Below are 23444 nucleotides of genomic sequence, written 5' to 3'. Positions count from 1 at the left end.
AAAATAAATAAAATGAAAAATCCTTCTCTTTAGGATTTAACCTTCTCTATATATCTACTAAATTCACATCTTTCATTAACACCATTAATTGTTCAGACATTTTAGTCGTAACTACTGATTATGGAGATTTATCTAATAATGGAACAACAATTAAAATCACCTCCTACTATAATTTTTCCATATGCTTGATTTAAATTAAGAAAAGAATCCAGGCATAAATTCCTCAACATCTATATTAGAAGCACAAATAATCATCAATGTCCAACACTCAGAAAAAGTTTTACAATTAACAATCAAAACTGAAGACTGGGAGCAGTTCAAGATGCACTAAAGGAGGACAAAGGGATTAATCAAGAGAGCAAAAATAAATTACGAAAGTAAGCTTGCGGCAAATATAAAAACCGACTGCAAAAGCTTTTATAAATATATCAAGAGGAAAAGATTGGTGAAATCGAGAGTAGGTCCCTTGCAGTCGGAATCAGGGGAATATATAATGGGGAATAAGGAAATGGCAGACCAATTAAATTCATACTTTAGTTCTGTTTTTACAAGAGAGGATACAAATAACCTCCCAAGGATGTTGGGAAACATAGAGACTAATGCAAGGGAGGAACTGAAAGAAATCAGTATCTCTAAGGACATGGTCTTGGGGAAATTGATGGGATTGAAGGCAGATGAATCCCAAGGGCCTGATAATCTACATCCTAGGGTACTTAAGGAAGTGGCCATTCAGATAGCAGATGCTTTAAGAATTATTTTGCAGAACTCAATAGACTCAGGATCAGTACCCATGGATTGGAGGGTAGCTAATGTTACCCCACTATTTAAAAAGGAGGGTAGAGAAAAAGTGGGGAATTATAGGCCGGTGAGCCTTACATCAGTAGTGGGCAAAATGATGGAATCCATTATTAAGGATGCAATAGCGGAGCATATGACTAGCAGAGAAGGGATCGGACGGAGTCAACATGGATTTACAAAAGGTAAATCATGGTTGACAAATCTATTGGAATTCTTTGAGATGGTGACAGGTAAAATAGATGGGGGAGAGCCAGTGGATGTGGTATACCTGGACTTCCAAAAGGCCTTCAATAAGGTCCCGCATAAACGACTGGCTTCCAAAATCAAGGCTCATGGGATTGGGGGCAAACATGGGATTGTGGATTGAGAACTGGCTGGCAGGTAGAAGACAGAGAGTTGGGATAAATGGCTTATTTTCTGAGTGGCAGGCGGTGACCAGTGGGGTGCCACAGGGATCTGTACTGGGACCCCAGCTGTTCACAATTTATATTAATGATCTGGATGAGGGGATTGGATGTAATATCTCCAAATTTGCAGATGACACTAAGCTAGGAGGGGTTGTGTGCATGGAAGAGGGGGTCAGGAAGCTCCAGTGTGATTTGGATAAATTGAGGGACTGGGCAGATACATGGCAAATGCACTACAATGTGGATAAATGTGAGGTTGTCCACTTTGGTAATACAAACCGGAGGGCAGATTACTATTTGAATGGCAATAGATTAAGAGATGGGGAAGTGCAGAGAGACCTAGGGGTACTTGTACATCAGTCTCTGAAGGCAAGCATGCAGGTACAGCAGCCGGTTAAAAAGGCAAATGATATGTTGGCCTTCATATCAAGAGGGTTTGAGTATAGGAATAAGGATACCTTACTGCAGCTGTACAGAGCCTTGGTGAGACCACACCTGGAGTATTTGTGTGCAGTTTTGGTCGCCTTATCTGAGGAAGGATGTTCTTGCAATGGAGGGAGTGCAGAGGCGATTCACCAGGGTGATACCTGGAATGGCAGGAATGACTTATGAGGAAAGATTGCGCAAATTGGGATTGTACTCGCTGGAGTTTAGAAGATTGAGAGGGGATCTCATAGAGACATATAAAATTCTGGCAGGACTGGTCAGAATGGATGCAGATGGGATGTTTCCAATGATGGGAAAATCCAGAACGCGGGGCCATGGTTTGAGGATAATAGGCAAACCATTTAGGACCGAGATGAGGAGGAATTTCTTTACCCAGAGGGTGGTGAATCTGTGGAATTCATTGCTACAGAGGGCAGTAGAGGCAGGTTCATTAAATATATTTAAGAGGGAATTAGATATATTTCTTCAGTATAAGGGTATTAAAGGTTACGGAGAGAAGACGGGGATGGGGTACTGAACTTTAAGATCAGCCATGATCTCGTTGAATAGCGGAGCAGGCTGAAGGGTCGAATGACCTACTCCTGCTCCTATCTTCTATGTTTCTATGTTTCTAAAAGTATACCAACTGACTTAATAACTGATTCCAATTTAAAAGATAACTTTTTATTAATAAAAATAGCTGCTCCACTTGCTTTTGAATTAAACAAAGATGCTATAACTTGTCAAACCCAATCTTTTTTTTAATTTCTGATGTTACTTCTCAATCCAATGTGCCTCTATTAAAAAACCAACATCAATTTTTAATGTACGCCAACATGCTTTTTCTCTTAATTGGATTATTAAGCTCATTAACATTAAAAGTAGCAAAATTTAAATTAGCCATCATAACAAAACATTTTAAAAACCACCTCACCACACATGGTAAGCTCCTCCCCATGACAGTCACACAAAAAGGACCAAAAGATCTCTTGAATTAAAAAAGAAAAGAAAGAAAACCAATATATTAAAAGAAAACACAAACAAAAGAAAAAACTGTATTACCCTCTCAATTATACAGGAGTGAGCAATGCCACAAAGTGGTCAACGACTTCAGAAGGATTAGTAGCCAAACCACCTACCCCAAACAGAACAAAAAATAATAATGAATAAATCATTTCAAGTATGAAATGCTTCCTCCAAATCTCTATTAACTTGATCATAATCACTATTAATAAGAATATCAATCAACTGCTGAGATTCCTTCTCTCGCCTTCCATTCTTCCTATTCCAAACTAGAACAAGCTGTTGGGGAATCCTTTCTTGACTTTTCCCCTGTTTATTATCTGATAGAGAATTACCAAATGTTAGAGCTTCAGCATTGTCACTAAAGAACTGAGATAAAAATTCTCCATAAAATCTTTTGGAAAGCAAATTTATATCCTTTTTTCCACAAAACAGCTTTAGGTGAATTAAATTCTTTACGATGTTTAATAATAGCTTGACTCAAATCGCCATAAAAAAGACTATTATTTTTAACTATCAAGGGGACTTGATTACTTCTCGCATTTTGAATAGCAACTCTTAAAATCAATTCTCTTTCTTGATAGAATAAACATCTAATCAGAATAGAACGTGGAGCTTGACTTGGAAGAAGTTTCCTTCTTATTACTCTATGAGCTCTATCCAATTCCAAACCATTCGGAAAATATTCTTTCGTCAAAACTTCAGGAATCCACTTCTTAAAAAATTGAACCGGATCCGGATCTTCAAAATCTTCCGGGAGACCAACAATTTTAACATTATTCCTTCAACTTTGATTCTCCAACACGTCAATTTTTTCCAATAAATCACTTCTCTGAATTTCCCAACCAGAAAATGAATCCACTATCTGACCCATTTTTCTTTATATTGTTCCACATAATCATGAAAATCCTCTTCAATCTTCTTAAATTTATCTTGCACTTTATCTACCTTTTTCAGACACTGCCACATCCAACTTAATAGAAGATATTTCCGTCTTCATGTCAACCAGTTGTTCCTTCATAAATGAAATATCTTGGCCCATCTGAATTGCCAAATTTTATATCTATTTAGATATATTAATTTGTGAAGTTGTATCTGAATAGTGAGGGTCAGATTTAAACTTTGTTAAAACCTGTTTAGCTATGGGCCTACCCTTGTATATGACGGTTTCTTCCTCCTCCATACCTTGATAAACTTCCTCATCTTCCAGTCCTCCAATACCTCCTTCTGTTTCCTCTGTTGATGCTGAAGGCATTTCAGCACAACTGCAAGTTTGGACCCTCCTCCTGTCAGCCCAGGATCACTGGGCTGAGAGAAGTCAGGACCCACCGGAGCCTGGGCCACAATTGAAGTTTCGCGCATGTGCGGTTGCTCCTCCTGGTCCGGAGGAGGATGACGTTGGGTGCTGGCTAGCTCCAGAGTCGAATGAACCAAGGGACTGCCATTGCAGTCTTAGAGGAGGTGGAATTGACTCTGGAATCACCAGTTCGAAGATAAGCCCAAATTCTTCTGTACTTGATAGCTAATTTTTTAACAGCTTGTGGTTTTCTCATAAATTGCTTTCAGAATATATCAGCAATGTCTTCAACATTTTTTGAAAAAATTTTAAAAACTTTAAAGTCGTGTTTTTAAGAGTTCTGCCAGGGGGAGGTGTCTCTCCACGTCTTCTCCCTGTGCCATCACACCACGCCACCCTCCCCCCCCATCCCAAACATTATGAGGGCTCTAAAAGTGGTGAAAATTTGAGTTAGAAAATTCAGAGCTGGTCAGATGTGTTTTGAAATTATTTTCTCCCCAATTTGTTAGCTATTGACGAAAGCATAAAAGCAAAATTCCCCAGATAAGCACATATCTGGCTTTTATCTTTGCTGAGGAGCAAAAATCCAAGCTGTCTAGTCTATGGATATAAGTCATTGAACTTCACCATTTTACCAATGAATACATAAAATGATGCTAATAGTATTGTAGAAAAGTAATAGTTGATTTTTCTGATTTGTAATCATGGAAAAAGAGGTGAGGTGCAGAATGAGAACCAAGTTTCTAGAGGTCCTTCTAAGCTATAGTTAAAGCTTGGAAAGAAACATATGTACATAAAACTGGTGTTTAAATTAAATTCTCCATATTTTGTACTCAGAACAGTGGTGTTCATTGCATGTTCTTTAACAAGATGGTCTGCAATTTTCTGTACTTCTCATCTTTTTTTAGTAGCTATAAATATAGTAAATAAAACCACAGAGTAACCTAGTACAATCACTGTACTTCTGAAACATAAACGCACAAAGTGATCTTTCGTTTGCAAATTCAGTCGATCTGTTGCTACATTCAGGTTGGTTATCATCTCAAGTCATTTTCTGTGAGCCATATGCCTGCTCCCATTGCTGTTTCACCATTGTTATTCTTCTATTCCAAACCTTTTGAGCAGTGTTCCTTACAATTATTTTCAAACTGGTTCCAATTCCATTACTTCTTAAAGATATTTATCACAGCTGCATTATACACAGAAACATGCCCATCAAAGTCATCCTGAACAGTTAGCTACCCACTAAAGTTTTTTTCAAAATTTTTATAAGTTCACTCACTGTTCACCTAGCTGTTATACAATTTAAGAGCCAAAGGTTTCTAGCCTCTATTATACTTAAATTAGTTCAACTAAAATATTGAGGGTGTATAAATATCACAGACTCTATTTGCAATTCATTATATTCCTTTTTCAAAAGCAATTGCAATGGAGGAATGCACCAGTTCACCATTATTTTGTGCCTCCTTCAATAAGACATGGATTTCATAGTTGGCGTATCAATTACCGATCAGGATTAGGGTTCGAATCCAACTCTGTCTGTAACGAGTTTGTACGTTCTTCCCGTGTCTGCATGGATTTTCCCTGGGTGGTCTGGTTTCCTCCACCGTTCAAAACATATTGGGGGTTGTAGGTTAATTGAGTGGAATGGGGGGATGGACTTGTGGGCCACAATGACCTGTTACTGTGCAGTATGTCTAAATTTAAATTTTAAAAAATTTTAAGAGACATAAATTATCAGCTGATCATGTATAGTCTCACAATGCCAAGCAGTTTTTTTCCTTCATTACCCAATGTCACAAGTAACATAGCAGATAATTTATTGAAGAGGGTGTATTTTTCCTAGAAAAGAGCAATAGTATTTGTTTAAGCATGTAATTGCAATATCCAATTTATAATACCATTAGTAGAGACTATTCTTAGATCATTCTAAACAGCATCTAACATGATTTAGCTATTATTTTCTAGAAAAAAAAGAATGTGGGGTCATGGAAAAAGGTAAAGGTTTGATGAATAAATCCATCAATTGTCACTTATTGAAGAACATTTTTTCCGACTATGTTTTGAAATGATCTCATCAAGTCTTTGGTTTTGTTTATTATATTTTTGAAAAAAATGTTATTGGAACTATGAAATTACCAGCAAAGATCAGTCTTCCTGAGAGTGAACCCAGAGAAGGAATTATGTTGGATTACTTGTAAACTCTGAATTCAATATCTACAGACCACTGAACTTCAAAATAAGTTTAGTCGTACATCAAGGCAAACCAACAAGTGGTGCTTGAGTCATTTATACTCATGATGATCTTGTTAGTTCTAGATCTCATGACTGATTTGTACCTTCTTACATCGATACATCACAATCTCTTCTGAACCACATTTGAACACTATTACACATTTAGCCAGATAACTGGTTTCTAAATGATTGCAGTCACCTCAGCTGTGTCTCTGAGATTAATACAGTTACATCCCTGAGATTGTAGTTGAATACTCGATCACTCCTCTAATGATGTAGAATGTTTATTGATTGGTGACATCATGCATTGGTTTGGAAATTATGGGGCCCATTCGTGGATTGCTATCACAATTTAATGATATAGGTTTGAGTGCTCTGTGTGCTAATTGCTCGTTACCTGGCTTATTTTCCCTTTTATTTTAATTTGCTCTTGACTGTGTTTAATGGTTGAGGTAGGATTAATATGGGTGGGGAGGGCTTCTTTTTTTCTCCTTTTTCTTTCTCATTCTTGTTTTTCCTCTTTCTTTTTCTTAATGCAGAGAAGAGATTACTTTATATTGATATCAGAACTATATTCTAATAATAAAATATGAAACTCCTCTAATTAGCTTTTTCCTTATTATCATTAATGTATATATTCCACCATATAATTAGCTTATGATTCATATTCTGTTAATACATTAAGATTGATAATTATTTTCTATACTATATATGACATGCAATATTACTCTCTTTCAAATTAATACAAATATATGAAAAAGAATGTCCACATAATTGTTTAGTAATATAGAAATTGAGTATCGTTTGACATTCTCCTCTGTTTGTCTCCTGTGTGCTCATTTAAGTTAGCTATGATTGTAAAACTTGTGTCCAGACTCATCTCTCTGTGAACCCACTGAACTAATACTCTTCCAAACACAAGGATTTACAGTGACCTTCCACAGCAGCCAACATCATAAAGGATCCCCTTCACCATGGTCACACTCTCATAGAGTCTTTTTGGTTCAAGAACTAGGTTCCAGCACCTCTTGTTTTGAGATCTTTTTTTTCAACCACTATCAAGCTCTGATTAAGCCTCTTCCACTACAGCACCAGTTCAGAAGCACCAAAGATTTGTCCATACTATTGTAACATTACAATTTTGGTACTAAATGAGAAACGGAATATTTATCTATCATATGTATAATATTTATCTATTATACATACCTATATAACTGCAGCAAGGTATACATCTCTGCATTGTGCTTTGGTATAAGGCAATAAACTCATCATCATTCATTCACATCCTTCTACTATGAGCTCAATGCTCACTTTGAACAGTTGAATCAGCTGATGGAATATTGATAGATAACTTCACAGTAATCCATACTGATCCATTTCTCAAATTTATGTGCTGGAATGTATACTTAGATTATCTGGATCAAAGGACTTGATTCAAATTACTTACTCAGTCTTGAAACCACAATCTTACTGTAATTTTTATTTTTATTTTAAAAATTTAATGAAACCAGCCCAAGAAACCATGCAACCCAATTGCAACTTACCAACCCCAAACACTTTGAAGGGTGGGAAGAAACCAGAGCACCTGGGGAAAATCCACACAGGTCATGGGGAGAACGTACAAAACTCCATACAAACAATGGCAGATTCAAACCTTAATCACTGGTGCTGTAATAGTGCTGTGCTCTACACTAACCATCCTATCACCACCGAGCAGTTGGCCACATTTACCATAATATTAAAACTGACATTGTAAATTCCTGGAGGCCTAGTCTAGAGTGATTGCCTTCCTGGAACTGAGGCAGGTTTATTTGTTACTTCAGAATAGTTTTTCTCTGAGCCCTGAAGCTCATGAATCAATGGTGCAGCCATTATAGAACAAGTGACTCACAGGTATGAGACAATCTCAAAATGAATTGTTCTTCAGACTAAAAGTTGCAAAAATGTTAGGAAATCACAGTAATCTTGCAGCAATTAGTTAGTTAAGGCTTTATGTTTTTCTTGCCAAGTGCATTTACTGTAAAGGAAGTTTTGTGACCTTTCTTATGGATTATGCAGGAGTTACAGAAATATGTGAACAACAGACAAACAATACAAATGAGAACACAACTTCAGAAAAATTCTGTTCAAATCAGTAATCAGCTTTGAAACTTAAAGAATAGTACTGTCTCTTGAGCTTAAGAAACAGCAAGAAAGCGATCAAGAGATGTGGTTTGCTAACCTACAACCTAAAATCTTGAACAGTATTTAGAAGGGAAATTGGTCTGCAGGAGGGACAGTCTAATATAGTCTGTATTCTTTTTAGCAATAAGAGAAATTGAGGCTTTATAAAAAATTTCTGGCAACTTCCCACAAACTAAGAATTAAGTAAAGACCAAATCCAAATGAGGTATCAGTAAATGGGAGAATATTTTATAAAACTCCACAGGAAAGCCATCAGAACCAGGAACCTTACCAGACTCCAAAGAGTTAATAGCTACATCAATCTCCTGCTCAGATATCCATCCTTATTTTACACTCTGAAAATATTTTACATCACTGTAACTATGATCATACTACAATCATGGAGGCGGGGGGGAGGGGGTGGTGTGTGGCTGGATAAAGTGAGAAACAGCTAATTCAGTTGTGTGCCAAAAAGCAACCAGACTTAACTGATGTATTTTATTACATAAGGTATAACATAATTGCTGGTCTCAGATTGATTTAATTATACTGAGAAAATTGAGAGGTTTATACTGACAAGATGAAAGTTTGAGCTGATTTTTCATGCATTGATGTTCAGTGAAACAAGGAACTTAACATGCAGAATTTGCAGGCTGTGGTTAAGGGAGAGATGGAGGGAATAGGAGATGGGAAGGGACAGCAAGAACTTTAGCTGTGAAATAGGTAAGTCTGCAGACACTGTGATTACAGTGCAATACACAAAAATGTTGGAGTAACTCAGCAGGTCAAGCAGCATCTGCAGGAAGTGCAGGGTAACCAATGTTTTGGGCCTGAGCCTTTCATGAATCTATGAGCCAAAAGCAGGCTTATGTGTGAATAAAAAAGTTGGAGGAGGAGAGAAGGTGGATGTACAGGCTAAGAGGTAAGAAGTTAGAGATAGATATGGGTAGGAGGGAAGACAAGAAAATGCCGCGAAATGATGGGGAAGGAGTTGCTCTCTAAATGGAGAGGTGACAGAAGGGAATGGGAAATTGGAGGAAGGGAAACCGAGGGAAAGGGAAAAAGAGCAACTTTGAGGAGGGGTTTAATGGAAACTGGCAAAGTCAATGTTAATGCTGTCTGAGAGTACCAGACAGAATGTTAGGTATTCCTCCTAATATATCCATGGTAAATTCGGACAAGTAGGATAAGTGTCTCTGCTGCTGGGCAGATCATGGGTCCAATACCTTATGGAAGTGGAAGGTCAATGGCTTGTGATCAGTGAAGACCTTGAATTGCCGCCCTTCCAAAAAAATAACGAAATTGCCTGACCGCAAAATTTCTGGGTAGCCTTGGTTTTGTGATAGTACAGATTCTATCACCAATGTGTATATGTATATATGTACAGATGGTACTGTAGGATGACTGTGATTGGCTGAGAGTGTAGCCACACCTACTGGCAGGACTTAAAGGATTGCTCCTAGCCAGACCAGGTCATTCTGGACTGGTCGACCTACTTGTGATATGCTCCAGTCTTTTAGTTAATAAAAGTCTTGGTTTGGATCAACAAGTCTTTGGTTCTTTCGACGCGCATTATGGGTTTGGCAATGCATGAGTCCATGATAGACACGTCTGTGTGTGAATGGTATGTAGAATTAAAATCGTTGTCCACTGGGTGGTCACTGTTATTACAGAGGACAGACAGAAGGTGCTCAGCAAAATGATCTCCCAGTCTTTGTCCAGTCTCTCTCTGATGAAGATGAGGCCACAACAGAAGCACCAGATGAAGTCAATGGCTCCTACTTTAGCTGTAAGACCTTGTAAATAAGTGTATTAAATCAGTGAAGAAGGAGCTAGCAGAAAACATTAGAGGTAAACAAGAGAGATTACAGATGCTGAAAAAATGAGAAGCACGTAAATGCTGGAACTCAGCAGATCATGCAACACCCATGGAAGACAAAATATAGTCAAAATTTCTGTCCAAAACGAAATCAATCCCTGATTAAGGATTTTGGACTGAAGCACTGACTATCTTTTACCTTCCTTGGATGCTGCCTGACCTGCTGAGTTCCTCCTGAATTTTGTATGTTTCTTCAAACAGAACTTAGAGCAGAGATTTATGTTAATAGGACAGCTCTTCAGCTATGGAAGCGATGACCTAGATTCTTGCTGAAAAATATTGGCAGATTGCTCTCTGGTTCTGAAACTGTAGTTGGAAAGGAATGAACATGCCAATTAACAAAAGAGTACAGTACTGTATTGTTAGTGGATTGAGCATCAAAACATCTGTGTGTATGCCGAGTTCAACTCAATATATAGAGAGTATGAAGCTTGTAGTGTATCCCATTAATTTACATTACTGTAATCTCTCAACTCAAGTAAAGGTAGGTCATTGCAGTGAAATAACTTCTGGTTTGCTGTCATTTATTAATTACCTGGGTCAGACTCTTGTACAGCTAGATGTTTTTTAATCCCCACCTGTTGTAAACATATGGAGGCTGAGTGGATTTACATTGCCCACAGGAGCACAAAGAAAGACTAACATTGATATTTGGAACCATGCAAATAGTATAATCACAAATCAGAAGGAAGGAAATGAATTGGATATTAACTCAAGTTTACCCAAGTATTTCACTCTCAAAACTCTTACCAAATCAATTCTAAAGTACAGCAGATTTTTCAGTGTGCAACTGCATTTATCAACTTGGAACAAAATTAGGGATGAGTACTCAATTCAGCTGGCAGCCTTGGGTTTCTTCAGAGGTGGAACACATGTGATAACAAGGAGCAAAAATGTCATTGTGGCGCAATCATTGGATGCACTTCAGTGAACAGATCTATAGATCTGTGGTTTATTTCCATTCTCCAGTATAAAGCTTATCTTCATATTCTTCTTTAAAATGGGTCATTCTTTCAAGACATCCCGCCAGTTCTGAGATGAGGATGCAGCAATAAGACCAACAGCGATGGAGCCTTTTTTGTGCACTTCAGATTTCTATGGCCAGATGTGATTATGTACTCCTCTTTTGCAAACTGTGTTCACATTCGCCAGTACAATTCCAGGTCATGTGGGTGAGATGGGGTACAATTAAAAATTTACACCTACATTTTGTAGATATTGCTGCTATATTTTTAAGAACATGTTATACTTATTTCTTAGGTTATAGGTAATCTCCTTAAGGGGAACACAACTATGCAACTATGTGAATCAGGCTTCCAAGTAACCGCTATACATTTTATGGCCACTGCCAATGTGATCTTGACAAATAGTGTTTGATGTTGGGATAACCTCATTTTAGATCTTACTCCAGGAATATTCCCCAGTAAGAATCGTTCTGGGTTATGTGAAACTTGAATTCCTGTAATTTGCTCTAAGAGTTTCCCCAGATTGGAACATACCCAAATTGAATGTAAAAAAAAGTTCCTATCTCCTCACATTGATCTGAAATGGTTGATTTTAATTTATTTATTTATTGCGGCAAGAGATATAATTGGTGCAAAAATTATATTGCACCAATCTGTACCTTAAACTTATTGTATTTGTCATACAGTCCCAACATAAATTGGACCAGCTTTGATCACCAATACTTATATTTAAGTCTGATTCCAATCTCTATCCAGACACGTCCCCCTGTTTAGGGTTTCCTATTTGAAATAATAAATACATTGCTGAGGTAAATTTCTTTCTGTTTCTCTTTCAAATCAGAGTCCTCACATCACTGCACTTTGATAGAGTCATTGTTGGGCTCAGTTTATCCTGTAAGTATGCTCTTAACTGAAAATAGTAGAATATTGTATTGTTCACAATACCATACTTGTTTTTTAATTGTTCAAATGACATAAGTTGCCCCTGCTCATAACAATCCTTGAAAAACCTGATGCCTTTTTGGTACCAGGTATTACCCATTGTTAAGGGTATAAACCTATTCTGAGTCAGGGGTGTTTTTGGAGATAGCGACACCCCCCCCCACTTAGTCCCCATCTGACAATTTATTTTGCTCTCAATATTAATTATATGTTTTAACAAGGAGGCTTTTATCTCACCAGATATTAATTCTGAGACCCATTTATAGATAAAATCCTCTGCTATCTTCTCTTCCACTTTATGCAATTCTATTTTCACCAATGAAGATATCTCCTCCCTCGAATAGGGAGGTAAAAATTTGCGTCTGGACTGCCCAATAATATTTTTTTAAGTTTGGGAGTTGTAAACCTCCCAGCTCATATTTCCATGTTAATTTTTTTGTGAAGATTCTAGTCATTTTTTCTTTTCAAATAAATTTTCTGACATGTGCATTTAGTTCCTGAAAAAAAAACCCTGAGGCAATGGTATGGGCAATATTGTTCTCTTGTAAATATATTCATTTTTACACAATTGCCTCTACCAACTAGCATTATTGGCAGAGCTATCCACTGTTCAAATCTTCTTCAACCTTTTTAAGCAAGGGGAGATTATTTAATTTCTGTAAATTATTATCTGTTTTAATTCCTAAATATTTTATCCCATTTAAATTGAGTATTTCTTTGACATTGACTAGATTTCCCCACCCATAAGTGACATAATTTCACTTTTATCCATTTTATTTTATAACCCGAAACTTTCCCATACTTTTCAGTTTTGAGTACAATTTCAGTATGAAATTTCTGGTTCTATCAAATATATCAATATATCATCTGCAAATAAATTAATCTTATATTGCTCCTGGTTAACCCTGAATCTGTTAATGTCTGGATCTTGTCGAATTGTTTCAGCCAAGATAAATAGAGACAGAGTTAATGGATGTCATTGTCTAGTTAAATGGAATTTTGGACAAATTTGTCCATTAGTTATAACTTTGATTTTATGTTCATAATATAATGCCTTAATCCAATTTATTTAAAAAAATGCCCCTAATCTAAATCTTTCCAGTACTTTAAATAAAAAATCCCATTCCAGTCAATCAAATGGCTTTTCTGCATCCAGGGCCACAGCTATGCTTAAATCACCTCTCATTTGGGCTACATTTATTATACTAAGCAGCCTGCTTACATTATGAGCAGACTGTCTCTTTTGCACAAATCCATATTTATTAATGTCAGCAAAAAAATGACCAATCTGTTTGCCAAGGCGTTGGCAATTATTTTATAATCCACATTCATTAATAAAATAGGTTTATAAGATGACAGTGGGTCCCTAGATGTTTTTGGGTTTCACTATAATTCTTGCCGTTGAAAATTATTCTGGGAGAGTATGTGTCTCAGCTGCCTGATCTAACACGTCCTTAAAGAGGGGTATCAAAAGATCCTTAAATTCTTTATAAAATTCAGCAGGGAACCCATCCACCCCTGGAGACTTGCTGACCTGCAATGAACTCAATGCCTCCCCTATCTCCATCTGAGTGAAGGGGGCATTGAATCCATCCTGATCTTCTAAATCTAAATTTTGAAGTTCCAACTGAGAGAAGAACCTTTCAATTTTATTTATATCTCCTTGAGATTCTGAGTGATAAAATTTAGAATAAAATTGTCTAAAAGCTCATTAATTTCTACCGGTTTGTCAGAAGTCCTGTTTGTATCTGTTTTGACTGCATTGATTGCTCTTGAGTCCTGTTCTGTTTTCAACTGCCATAAAAGTAACTTGTGGTCACTTTCCCCTTGCTCATAGTACCTTTGTTTAGTTCCTGATATCGCCTCAAACCGTGCATCTTGGCGCCTCACAGTTTGGCGGGCAGCAACCTCCTTTGAAGAAGACCGCAGAGCCCACCTCACTGACAAAAGGCAAAGGAGGAAAAACCCAACACCCAACCCCAACCAACCAATTTTACCCTGCAGCCACTGCAACTGTGTCTGCCTGTCCCGCATCAGACTTGTCAGCCACAAACGAGCCTGCAGCTGACATGGACTTTTACCCCCTCCATAAATCTTCGTCCGCGAAGCCAAGCCAAAGAATATTGCATTTTATTTAATAATTTTGATACCACATTCATACATATATATTGAATAGAACTATATATGAAGAATATATATATATATATATATATATATATCCTCATGGTAGTCATGGTGGGGAGCTGGCTGATGGAGGACCTCAGTTTTCTTCAGGCTGACTTCCAGACCAAACATTTTGGCAGTTTCCGCAAAGCAGGACGTCAAGCGCTGAAGAGCTGGCTCTGAATGGGCAACTAAAGCGGCATCGTCTGCAAAGAGTAGTTCACGGACAAGTTTCTCTTGTGTCTTGGTGTGAGCTTGCAGGCGCCTCAGATTGAAGAGACTGCCATCCGTGCGGTACCGGATGTAAACAGCGTCTTCATTGTTGGGGTCTTTCATGGCTTGGTTCAACATCATGCTGAAGAAGATTGAAAAGAGGGTTGGTGCGAGAACACCAACTCCAGCTCCCCACCATGACTACCAGCACCCTCACATCTCCATCGGGCACACAAAACTCAAAACGGTCAACCAGTTTACCTATCTCGGCTGCACCATTTCATCAGATGCAAGGATCGACAATGAGATAGACAACAGACTCGCCAAGGCAAATAGTGCCTTTGGAAGACTACACAAAAGAGTCTGGAAAAACAACCAACTGAAAAACCTCACAAAGATAAGCGTATACAGAGCCGTTGTCATACCCACACTCCTGTTCGGCTCCGAATCATGGGTCCTCTACCGGCATCACCTACGGCTCCTAGAACGCTTCCACCAGCGTTGTCTCCGCTCCATCCTCAACATCCATTGGAGCGCTTTCATCCCTAACGTCGAAGTACTCGAGATGGCAGAGGTCGACAACATCGAGTCCACGCTGCTGAAGATCCAGCTGCGCTGGATGGGTCACGTCTCCAGAATGGAGGACCATCGCCTTCCCAAGATCGTGTTATATGGCGAGCTCTCCTCTGGCCACCGTGACAGAGGTGCACCAAAGAAAAGGTACAAGGACTGCCTAAAGAAATCTCTTGGTGCCTGCCACATTGACCACAGCCAGTGGGCTGATATCGCCTCAAACCGTGCATCTTGGCACCTCACAGTTTGGCGGGCAGCAACCTCCTTTGAAGAAGGCCGCAGAGCCCACCTCACTGACAAAAGGCAAAGGAGGAAAAACCCAACACCCAACCCCAACCAACCAATTTTCCCCTGCAGCCGCTGCAACCGTGTCTGCCTGTCCCGCATCGGACTTGTCAGCCACAAACGAGCCTGCAGCTGACGTGGACTTTTACCCCTTCCATAAATCTTCGTCCGCGAAGCCAAGCCAAAGAATATCCTCATAAATAAGCTTTCAAAGCATCCCATAAAACAAATTTACTGCCAACTGATCCTGTATTTATTTTTTTTTAAAGTTGTGTTTGATCCCTTGTAAATTTCATGATCTTCAGGTAATTAATAACAAGGAATGGTCATACAAAATCCTAGACATATATTCAGTCTTAAAAACTCACCCTTTTAATTGTTCTGATACTAAAAACAAATTTATTCTAGAATAAGAATCATGGCAAAATGAATAAAATGAAAAATCTTTATTGTTAGGATTAATTTCCTTCATATATCTTCTTCTTTGGCTTGGCTTCGCGGACGAAGATTTATGGAGGGGGTAAAAAGTCCACGTCAGCTGCAGGCTCGTTTGTGGCTGACCAGTCCGATGCGGGACAGGCAGACACGATTGCAGTGGTTGCAAGGGAAAATTGGTTGGTTGGGGTTGGGTGTTGGGTTTTTCCTCCTTTGCCTTTTGTCAGTGAGGTGGGCTCTGCGGTCTTCTTCAAAGGAGGCTGCTGCCCGCCAAACTGTGAGGCGCCAAGATGCACGGTTTGAGGCGTTATCAGCCCACTGGCGGTGGTCAATGTGGCAGGCACCAAGAGATTTCTTTAGGCAGTCCTTGTACCTTTTCTTTGGTGCACCTCTGTCACGGTGGCCAGTGGAGAGCTCGCCATATAATACGATCTTGGGAAGGCGATGGTCCTCCATTCTGGAGACGTGACCCATCCAGCGCAGCTGGATCTTCAGCAGCGTGGACTCGATGCTGTCGACCTCTGCCATCTCGAGTACCTCGACGTTAGGGGTGTGAGCGCTCCAATGGATGTTGAGGATGGAGCGGAGACAACGCTGGTGGAAGCGTTGTAGGAGCCGTAGGTGGTGCCGGTAGAGGACCCATGATTCGGAGCCGAACAGGAGTGTGGGTATGACAACGGCTCTGTATACGCTTATCTTTGTGAGGTTTTTCAGTTGGTTGTTTTTCCAGACTCTTTTGTGTAGTCTTCCAAAGGCGCTATTTGCCTTGGCGAGTCTGTTGTCTATCTCATTGTCGATCCTTGCATCTGATGAAATGGTGCAGCCGAGATAGGTAAACTGGTTGACCGTTTTGAGTTTTGTGTGCCCGATGGAGATGTGGGGGGGCTGGTAGTCATGGTGGGGAGCTGGCTGATGGAGGACCTCAGTTTTCTTCAGGCTGACTTCCAGGCCAAACATTTTGGCAGTTTCCGCAAAGCAGGACGTCAAGCGCTGAAGAGCTGGCTCTTCTTCATATATCTACTAAATGCATATCTTTCATTAGCACCATTAGCTATTTAGCCATTTTAGTTCTAATTACCAATTTAGGAGATTTATCTAATAATGCGTCTAAACAGCAATTAAAGTCACCTCCTACCATAATCTTATCATAAGTCTGTTAAAATTAAGAAATAATAAATGGCGGAGATTAGCAAATTGGAAAAGGAGATAGAAATTTTGGTAAAAGATTTACAATGGAACTCTATGGAAGTTAAGAAAATACATTTAATTAATTTGTAATTACGGTATAATTCGTTACATATGTATAAGTTTGAGAAATTATAATAGATAACTAAACAGCGATATTATGAATTGGGAGAGAGAGCTCATAAAGTATTAGCATGGCAGTTAAAACAGAACAAGCTTCTAGAACAGTAAATGCTATTAGGCATGGCTCGACATTACGTATAAATCTCAAGAAATTAATGATGAGTTTCATATGTTTTTTTGTGAGAAATGTATACGCTGACGTATTGGAAAATGAAGTCAAAATTGAAATATTTTTATTGGGTTTAACTTTACCTTCTTTTAAGGATATGGCTATTAAGGAATTAGATACTTCCCTTACTAACAAAGAATTGATGGAAGCACTTTGGTCTATTGGCAAGTCTCTAGGAGATGAAGAATTTTATAAGGAATTTCAGGATTTATTAATTCCTTTATTGATGGAGGTCCTGGACAAAGCGGTAAAGACTGGATCATTTCCGGATTCTTTTTCAAAAGCAATTATTACCATTATTCTTAAGAAGGATAGGGATCCCTTTAAGGCAGGATCTGATAGACCTATTTCTTTGTTAAATGTGGATTCTAAAATTGTTGCCAAAGTTCTGGCTAATAGATTAGCCAAATTATTACCTGATTTGATTCATGTAGATCAATCGGGTTTTATTAAGAATTGTTACTCAGCAGATAATGTTGTTAAGTTGATTTCTTTAGTTAATATTTCTTGGGATCAATCTGACTAAACAATGATAATTTGTCTTGATGCAGAAAAGGCCTTTGATAGAGTAGAAATTGAGTTTTTTGTTTAAAGTTTTGGAAAAGTTTAATTTCGGGCTTTTTTTATTGGTTGGATTAAGGCTTTATATATAAATCCTACTGCTAGGGTGGTGGCAAATGGACAGGTGTCTTTATATTTTATGTTATCTAGATCGACTAGACGGCTGCCCTTTGTCATCAGTTTAATTTGCATTCGTCATTACTATTGGTCAGTACTATTAAAGGTATTAAGATGAAATCTGATGAATATAAGATAAATTTGTTTACTAATGATCTTTTGGTATATTTAACACAGCTTTTGCAATCCTTGGGGAACTTGCATAAACGATTGGAGCAGTATGGTGAGGTATCGGGATATAAAATTAATTGGTAAAAGAGTGAAATTATGCCTTTAGCTGAAATGGATTTTTTGCTTTGTAGACTGGTTGCAGAGTTTAAATGTCTAATTCGATTAAATATTCAGGTATTATAATTGATGGTAATTATAATCATTTATTTGAATTATTACTTACCTTTATTGTCCAAAATTAAGTATGATTTGAACCGGTGGAAGGATTTACCTATAATGTTGATAGGATTGGTTAATTGTATCAAAATGAATATCTTTCCCCAAATTCAATATCCTTTACAATCTATTCCATGCAGGATTTCTCAACTTTTTTTAGAAGATTTGAATACTTTAGTGAGAAAAATTTTGTGATATGATAAAATAGTGAGGGTATCATTACAGAAACTAACTTGGAAATATGTATTAGGAGGTTTGTAACTTCCTAATTTCCAAAATTATTATGAATCGACTCAGTTGAAATTTATTAATTGGATGTTTCAAGTGGATAAACCTTTGACATGGGCTAATATTGCATTATCTCAGATTGGTGAGAAGAGGATGTATCAATTTATTTGTCAATGGATTTCTCTGTTATTAAGTAATTATAATTTACCTGTGTTAAAAAATGTAATGGAATTATGGAACAAAAAATCAAATAATAGGTACCCAAGGTAAAATTTTGACTAAAACACCTTTGTTTCAAAATAATCTTTTTCCTTTTATGGTTTATAATCAACTTTTTAAGTTGTGGGAACAGAAAGGAATTAAACTGGTAGAAGATTGTTATGAAGCAGGATATTTAATTAATTCCAAAGAATGAAAGAGAAGTTTGAAATATCTTCGAGTACTCTTATTTCTTATTATGAAGTTAAAGCATTATTATTAGATAATTTTGGATGAACCTTAAGGCTGCTTAGACAGCCTAAATTTAATTTTTTACTTACTGATGGTGGCAAGCATACCTGAGATGTATGCTTTATTACAGAATAAATTGCTTAAACCGTATGTTCATAAATCTAAACTGAAATGGGAAAAGGATTTGGCGGTATCTATTTCTCAGGATAATTGGATGACTATATGTGAGGACAGTATGACTAAAATTGTAATTGTAAGGTATAGATTGGTTCATTATAATTTGATCCATCAATTATATATGACTCCAGAGAAATTAAGGAAATATAAATATATCTCTTCTGATTTATGCTTTAGATGCCATAAGGAAGTGGGTTTGTTTTTACATTCGGATTGGTTATGTGAGACGCTTAAACATTTTTTGGAGAAAAAATAAGGAATTTTTGGAAGTTATGTTTAAATTTAAAATTTCACTTTATCCAATTATATTTTTATTGGGTTATATTTAAAAAATGATTTTGGAGTTAAAATTAGATAAATTTCAAATTGCTTTTTTGAGATTGGCTTTAGCTGTGGCTAGAAAATGTCTTGCAAATACTTGGAAAAATTAGACTAATTTGAGTATTCAAAGATGGCATGCAGAAATGTGATCTTGTATTCCCTTGGAAAAAAATAACAAATAATTTACAAAATAATTGTTCTTTTTTGTTAAAACTTGGAGCCTGTATATGGAATACATGCAATTTAATTATTAATATCTTCTTTCCCATACATTGATGGTATTGTCCAAATCTATGGCAAATAATTGAATGGTATTATGTTAGTTGATCTCCTCTTCTTTTTCTTTTTTCTTTCTTTTGGGGTAGTTTAAATGGGGGTTGGGAGTGGCGGGAGGGATAGGGGTGGGATGGGGGGTTATATGGGATAAAATATTATGCTTTGGCTTGTATTCTGATTGTATGATTTATTATCATTTATAAATAAAATTTAAAAAAAAGAATATATATAAAAGAAAACAACCCCCCTCACCTATTCCACCCTCCCCACTGACCTAATCCTACATAATATAAAATAAAACAGAAATAAAAGAAAAAAGGAGAATGCCAATAAAAATTATTAATTCAATACATATAATAGTGGAGTTAAGGGTTACCAGAATGACGGGCCCTCAAGAGTCTCTTACACCTTCAAACCAAGATGTTGTAAATATGGGCTCCATACTTTCAAGAAAAAAATGATATTTATTATATAAATTATAACTTATTTTCTCAAGTGGAATACATGAGTGTAATTTAGCATGCCACCTATCCATGCCTAAATTGATATCTGATTTCCAAGTAATGGCTATCCATTTCCTAGAAACAGTTAAATCCAATCATAAAAAAATTAGTTTGATACCTAGTTAATTGTGATTTAATACTAACCATTTTAATATTACCCAACAAAAAGAACATAGGATCCTATGGGAGTTTAACTTAGTATTTTCTCCAAAAAAATTTAACCTCTAACAAGAAAGGCTTTAACCTAGAAAACTTCCAAGTAGAATGGAAAAAAAGACCAACCTCCTGACCACATTTAATACATAAATCAGACAATGTTAAATTGAACTTATTTAATTTTTGAGGAGATGAATATAATTGATGTAAAAATTATATTGAACTAAAGTTGTGGTGAGTCTCTGCTGAGCTGTCATCTTCCACTTGGCTAGTCTTGCTTTACTGACATTGGCCATGTATTATCTCTACCATTAAAGGCACTCTCCTTGGGTATAACTGTGTACACACCCATTGTCTTTCATTATTGTACCATTAGTTTCTGCTAAAAAAAGCCATGATTATTGTTTGACTACATCACCTTTGTTACTCCATTAACTGGCATTTCAATTTTATTAGCAGAAATGGATGCAGCACTCAAGCCAGAGCGGCTGATAATTAACCAGTCTGCCCCAAGGGCTAGAGAAATTTTCAACCACTGGATTGCTTGTTTCAATTACTACAGGGCTCGAAACAACATGGTCAATGAGGCGATACAATGGGGCCATCTGAATTTCGGCTGGGTGAGGACTCTTTTGTCGTAACACAAAGAGCTACAACTCTGGCTATAGCCTGGGAATGTCTGACTGCTTACTATGCAGTGTCACGAATGTGGTGTTTGATCGACACCAGTTGCTGACCAGACATCAGAAACCTAGGGAAAGTGATGCTGCCTCTGCCCTGGCCCTCGACTCACTAGCAAATGAATATGATGTCAGGGCAGTCAATGTGCAACAACACCGCAATGCCCGGAAGCTGGATACTTTTGTCAACAGAATCGACTCCAGTTACATCCGTCAGAGGCAGCTGGAGACAGGGCCGCTAACCTATGACCGTGTAGTCACTCTAGCCAAAATACTGAGAAGTGCCATACTGTCCAGTGAAATGATGGAAACTGAAAGGGAAACATCCAGGAGGGCTTGAACCCCTAAGGAATGACCCTTTTGAGACTGATGGCTCAAATTGTGCTTCGGCAGGAACCCTTAATCAAAAGGGCAGATTGGTGGCATTCTTCTCCTGCACGTTACATGGATCTGAACTTAAACATCCTGCCATTGAAAAAGAAGCCCAGGCTATCATTGAAGCTGTTCACTACTGGAAACACTTTCTAGCTGGCAGAAAATTTACCCTGTTACTTGGGTGGCAGGAGGTGCTTACTGAGACATTACATTCTATTCGGTCTTTACTGTGTACTGCAAAAAAAATCAAACACGTCATGATTGTATGTTTGCTTTTCCTAGGAAATCAGGAACTGTGATGGACTGTCCAGCCTGTCTCTCTGAGCCTGAAACCGTACTGCTGAAGAGCCATGCTCAGACACGTAAAAAGGACCCTCTAGTTCAACCAGTTCAGCTACTGCACACTAACCACAATTATGACCATGTTAAATTCCCAGGCGGTAGCACAGACACTTTACCCCTAAGAGATCTTGCCCTGCCTAGTTCACCCCTTCTGCACACCCCTACTTGGAGTGATTCTGAGAAGTTGGACTCACCACCCCAGTCTGTGACCTATAGTGAGTATTCAAATGGCCATGCTGAGGCCCCATTGCCTCACGCTAGTGATTCTGGAGCGGGTCCTGAGGTCTGGCCTTTTCACACTACAGACCAGGGAACTGTATCAGTACCACCAGCTTCCAAGGTTGCAATGCCTGCACTTATTCCGATAAGGAAGTCCACTCATATTCATAAACAACCCGAGAGGTTCCAGTATTCATAAACATCTCATTATATTCTGATTGCCCTGCTAGATACTGGCCTTGTTTTAGCTGTTAGTGATTTCTTAATGCCATTTATTTCATTAATGTATTATGTTTGCAGTAAATTGCCTGCCTTTAAAATTTGACCTAGCAGCTGTCCCTTTGGTTTTAACCCTTCTCTGCTGAGCTGTCAGTCTTCCACTTGGCTAGTCTTGCTTTACTGACATTGGCCGTGTATTATCACTACCATTAAAGCCACTCCCCTTAGGTATAACTGTGTATGCACCCATTGTCTTTCATTATTGTACTGTTAGTTTCTGCTAATAAAAGCCATGATTATTGTTTGACTATGTCGCCTTTGTCTACTTTATTAACTGGCACTTCAATTGTATATCTAACATTAATAATTTTTGTCATACTTTTTTTACATAATTGTTTCCAATTATTTTTAATTTATTCATCTATTTAAATCATTTATTTGTCTATTTATCCCATCTTAATCTTGATTTATGAATTCCTAACTTGGGAGCAGGTTTTTGAAGTAATCTATACATCTCTGAAATAAATCTTTCCAAACAAAGTAACACCTTTTCTAATTCTTCTACCTCCCTTGTGTGTTTGTTCTTAATCCTTGAACTATAACTTATTATTTGCCCTCTTAAATATGCTTTAGGAGCATCCCATATAATAAATTTATTGGTAGTTGAATTACAGTTAGTCTCACAGAACATCTCAATTTGTCTCCATATAAAATCACATAAGTCTGATCTTCTCGATGGAAATTAATTAAAATGTGACCTGTAAACCATCTTTTGTTTGTCCAGAGGTGAATGATCTGATAAAAGTTTTGCTTCAGATTCAGCCTTCATGGTCCTACCCTGTTGTTGAATTGATGCCAAAAACAAATCTATCATAGAGTAGGAATCATGTCTATTAGAATAGAAAGAATAGTTCCTCTCCCTTGTATGAGATCATCTCCAGGCATTCATTAAATTCAATTCTCACAACTGCCCTTGTTAATTTATTTAGAACAGGATCCAGACAAAAATTAAAATCCCCTCCTACTAAGAGGTTTTCATATTCATCTGCCAATTTTTAAAAAAAGTTTCATTAATAAATTTCTCATCATCAGTTTTCGAACCATACAAATTCATCAGGGTCCAGGTTCCTGAATGTATCTGACAGTGTACCA

The 23444-nt window shown here is 37.6% G+C and overlaps 1 long non-coding RNA gene across 3 annotated transcripts in view; it reads left to right on the top strand.

Annotated features, from left to right (window-relative positions):
• LOC138756245 (uncharacterized) overlaps positions 1 to 22599 on the top strand; it is a 165865-nt gene extending 143266 nt beyond the window's left edge. For 2 of the 3 annotated variants that reach the window (XR_011352899.1, XR_011352900.1), the window contains 3 exons: positions 12035 to 12087; positions 18137 to 18182; positions 20917 to 22599. This is a non-coding gene — a long non-coding RNA (uncharacterized lncRNA). The remainder of the gene's footprint in view (positions 1 to 12034; positions 12088 to 18136; positions 18183 to 20916) is intronic. The other variant, XR_011352901.1, reaches the window with a different exon arrangement.
• Positions 22600 to 23444: the final 845 nt, after the last annotated feature.

Source organism: Narcine bancroftii, chromosome 3, assembly GCF_036971445.1.
Source record: "Narcine bancroftii isolate sNarBan1 chromosome 3, sNarBan1.hap1, whole genome shotgun sequence".
Taxonomy (NCBI): domain Eukaryota; kingdom Metazoa; phylum Chordata; class Chondrichthyes; order Torpediniformes; family Narcinidae; genus Narcine; species Narcine bancroftii.
The sequence above is the reverse complement of the archived record's forward strand: the minus strand, read 5'-3'. Positions and strand labels throughout refer to the sequence as shown.